The sequence below is a fragment of the Halichoerus grypus genome, chromosome 10, assembly GCF_964656455.1.
Source record: "Halichoerus grypus chromosome 10, mHalGry1.hap1.1, whole genome shotgun sequence".
Lineage (NCBI taxonomy): Eukaryota > Metazoa > Chordata > Mammalia > Carnivora > Phocidae > Halichoerus > Halichoerus grypus.
The window spans coordinates 112,643,993-112,648,319 of NC_135721.1; the positions used below are offsets into that span (position 1 = coordinate 112,643,993).

The following is a 4,327-nucleotide window of genomic DNA, read 5'->3' on the forward strand; positions in this document are numbered from 1 at the left end:
GCTATGCTCACCCCAAGTGTACCTACCATCTGTCTCCATACATTGCTATTACAGTATCATTGACTGTATTCCTTACGCTGTGCCTTTTGTTTCCATGACTTATTCATTCCATAACTGGAAGCCTGTATCTCCCACTCTCCTTCAACCAATAAATATTTAATTTTTAGCTATTCAGAGCTTTGAACACATTGCAATATTTATGTTTAGGATTTTTTTTTTTTAAAGATTTTATTTATTTGACAGAGAGAGCACAAGCAGAGGGAGAGAGAGAGAGAAGCAGGCTCCCTGCTGAGCAAGGAGCCCAATGTGGGACTCGATCCCAGGACACTGGGATCATGACCCAGGCCGAAGGCAGCCGCTTAACCAACTGAGCCACCCAGGCGTCCCGCAATATTTATGTTTAATATCTAGTTTTTATTTTCTGAAACTTTGGCTTATAATTTTCCCAGTTATGTTCATTGAAAAATGTATGAATGTGCCTAAATAAGTAGTACTGTATGAAAATATAAACCTTGCTCTTCCATATCTTTTACATAGGAAGAGTGAATGAACAGTACCCTAAAAATTCTACAAAGTTACTCTGTGTATTTAACGAAATTAAGGCAAACCATTCCACTTCCATATCTTGAGCAGGAGGAGGTAACTAGTCTTCAATCTCATCTTCTCAAATATCTCCATTAACATCCGCAGCCTGGAACAACCAGTGAAAACATGGGGAAGAAGGATCAGTAAAGTGTTTATAAGGGTTTGCTCTAGAGAGAGAACCCAATCCAGCAGAAATATTGCATATAGTCAGGACATGCCCCTTGTTACATCCATCTAATTTCTCCATGGGATTCCCACAACATGAGCAGCTTTTTGAGTTCTTTTCTAGTCACTTCTTACTTTCCATCTCTTCCAGTGCTTTCCAAAAGTTTCTTTTTTAATTTTATTTTTAAAGATTTTTATTTATTTATATGAGATAGAGAGAGAGAGCATGAGAGGGGGGAGGGTCAGAGGGAGAAGCAGACTCCCTGCTTAGCAGGGACTTGATCCCAGGACTCCAGGATCATGACCCGAGCCGAAGGCAGTCGCTTAACCAACTGAGCCACCCAGGCACCCCCCAAAAGTCTTTTATTGGCCTCATTTGCTTGCAAGTACTCATTTCATAAAACTATTAATTTTTTCTGCATTTTACAAGGAGAGACCCTAAGGTAGGTCAGTCTGCACAAGGTATAGAAGGAAAAGTTGCAGCCAGAGCAGATGTCCCTTGTACAGCTGGTTCCCGCATATCAGGCAGCTGGCCGCGTGAGCAGGGGCAGTACATCACATCGGCCATCAGGTCCAAGTTGGCTGGAGGGGAAGGCAATCATCCTGGGTAAATAACTCTGCTTCCACTAGTTCTTTGACCTGAGCAAGAATGGCCACCAAAGGGCACTTGGGTACTGGGCAGTTGAGGCATTGAACTTGACCATCTCTGATCTGGATCTGAAAGCTGTCCTTCAGACAGGCTTTGCAGTATGTACTCCAAAAAGTACATGCATTCACTCATTCACTATCTACCTTCTCACAGAAACAGTTATTACACAGGAGCAATTTACTATTAAAAGCATATTATCTGCTGAGCTTGATCAGAGTCCAAGATTTCCTGGACCAGAGTCAACTATAATTTCACATCCTGCATGGGTCTCATCCACAACTTCTTGTCTACATCAGGTCTATCAGGTCCTGCAAAATCTAGCTCTGTGGTAGAGGCTTGAGCCGTCCTTCTCTGCACCTTTTTCTGAGAACCCCATCTTGAGGTCAAAAGAGACAATAGTCAGCTAGGATCTCTTCCTTAAGAAATTGCATGCAGGCAAACAGGACCACACTGCCATGGTGGTCTTCCTGTAGGTTGTCTAAGATAGCTAAGATAGCACTCAAAAATACCTTGAAATTTTGTGAAAAGTGCAAATAGATCCTGGTTTCTCCACCTTGGACAGACTCTTGTTTTTTCAAATGCATCTCCATCATAAATACTCACCAGGGCCTGCAATTCATCCTCCTGAGCTTCTGGGTCTTCTGACTACATTTACATCTGAGAAGCTGAGGACAATCTAACACTACAGTCTGCATTTTGGTTCATTTTTGAAAGTTGTTCTTTTAAAAGGAGAACAACTCCTGAAAAATAGTAGGTGCTCATTAATTGTTAGCAATCATCATCATTATCCTTGTTATCCTCACAACAATCCTGGAAGGTAGGAATTAACGCCCATCTACATGTTTTTGTAGAAAATTAGAAAGAATCTACAAGTAAACTATTAGAATTAATAAGAAAGTTTATTAACTTTTCTGGATACAAGGTTAACAACAATTAGAAAATGAAGTTAGATTATCCAGTAGAAACAGAGGGTAGAATGGTGGTTGCCAGGGGCTGTGGGTGGGTGGGGTGAAATGGAGAGACAGCGGCAAAGGGTACAAACTCCCAGTTATAAGATGAATAAGTTATGGAGATCTAATGTACAGCATGGTGATTAAAGTTAACAATACAGTATTGTATAATTAAAAGTAACCAAGGGAGTAGATCTTAAATATTACCACAAAAAGGAAATGGTAATTATGTGACATGATGGAGGCATTAGCTAATGCTACAGTGGTAATCATTTTGCAATATATAAGTGTATCAAATCAACACATTATACACCTCAAACTTACACAGTGTTACATGTTAATTTTATCTCAATAAAGCGGAAGGGAAAAGACATTAGGACTACTTAAGGTATTTTCTCCCTTTTTGAGAAAAATTATTTAAATAAATGCACCGACACATAAAATTCTGCAAAAAAAAAAAAAAAAAAAGAGAGAGAGAGAGAGAATAAAGGTAAAAGAAAAGACACATTTATAGTGGAATAAAAAACATCAAGTAACTAGGAACAAATCCAGAGAAATTCAAGATTTCTACATGGGAAACTAAGAAACTGAGATATATTCAAGAAGAGTGAAACAGATGGAGGACTTCACCTCCTACATGATGTCTATATTCTCCAAATTGATCTGTAGATTCAGTGTGATCACAATCAAGATCCCCTGTATTTTCTCTTTGTGAAAATTCTGATTCAAAGATTTATAGACATAAATGGGCAAAGAATAATCAAGATAATCTTGAAGAACAAAGTTGTAGGATTTAAATTTCAATATTTTAAGATTTATTATAAAGCTATAGTAATTCGGAAAGTGTGATGTTGAGGCAAAAATAAACAAAGGAAACGAAACAGAGTACAGAAATAGATCTAGTCATCCATAGCTAGTTGATTTCTGAGAAAGTGGCACAACAGAGTAAAGAAGAAAGGACAGTGTTTTCAATAAATAGTGCTTTGGATATCCATATAGAAAAAAATGAAACTTAGCCTCTCACACCATCCACTAAAATCAATTCCATATGGATTATAGATGTTAATAAGAATGTAAAACCCTCGGGTGCCTGGGTGGCTCAGATGGTTAAGCGTCTGCCTTCGGCTCAGGTCATGATCTCAGGGTCCTGGGATCGAGTCCTGCACCGGGCTCCCTGCTCCTTGGGAGCCTGCTTCTCCCTCTGCCCCTCTCTCTCTCTCTCTCTGTCTCTCATGAATGAATAAATAAAATCTTTAAAAAAAAAAAATGTAAAATCTTCTTACTAAGTTTCTAGAAGGAACATAGGAGAATATGCTTATGACCTTAGCATAAGTGAAGATTTTTAAACAGGACATAGAATATACTAACTGTAAAGGAAAAGAGACAAATTTGACCTCATTAAAATTAGGAACACTTATTGAACAAAATATTTCGGTAAGACAGAGAAAAGAAAAGCCATAAAGTTGTGGAAGCTATTTTTATTTTTATTTATTTTAAAGATTTTATTTATTTATTTTGAGAGAGAGAGAGCATGTGTGCACGAGCAGGGGGTTGGGGAGAGGCAGAGGGAGAGGGAGATCCAGACTCCCTGCTGAGCAGGGTGACATGGGGCTCAATCCTAGGACCCTGAGATCATGACCTGAGCTAAAGGCAGACGCTTAACTGACTGAGCCACCCAGGCACCCCATTTTTTTTTAGAACATATAAACAACAAAGATATTGTATCTAGACTATGTAAGAATTTCTTACAAATCATTAAGAAAAATTCAGACCACAATGCAAGAGAAAAGAAAGGCAAAGTCTTGAGCAGACATTTCACAAAACAAAAATAGCCAAATGACCAACAATCATAAGATAAGGCTCTCAACCACACTGGTTATTAAAAATGCAAATTAAAACCACAATGAGCTACCATTACACATGAACACCAGAATGGCTAAAATTAATAAAGACTGACAATAGCAAAGATTGGTGGGAT

The 4,327-nt window shown here is 38.5% G+C and overlaps 1 pseudogene; it reads right to left on the reverse strand.

Annotated features, from left to right (window-relative positions):
* Positions 1-643: 643 nt before the first annotated feature.
* On the reverse strand, positions 644-2,050 carry LOC118554399 (E3 ubiquitin-protein ligase RNF14-like; annotated as a pseudogene).
* Positions 2,051-4,327: the final 2,277 nt, after the last annotated feature.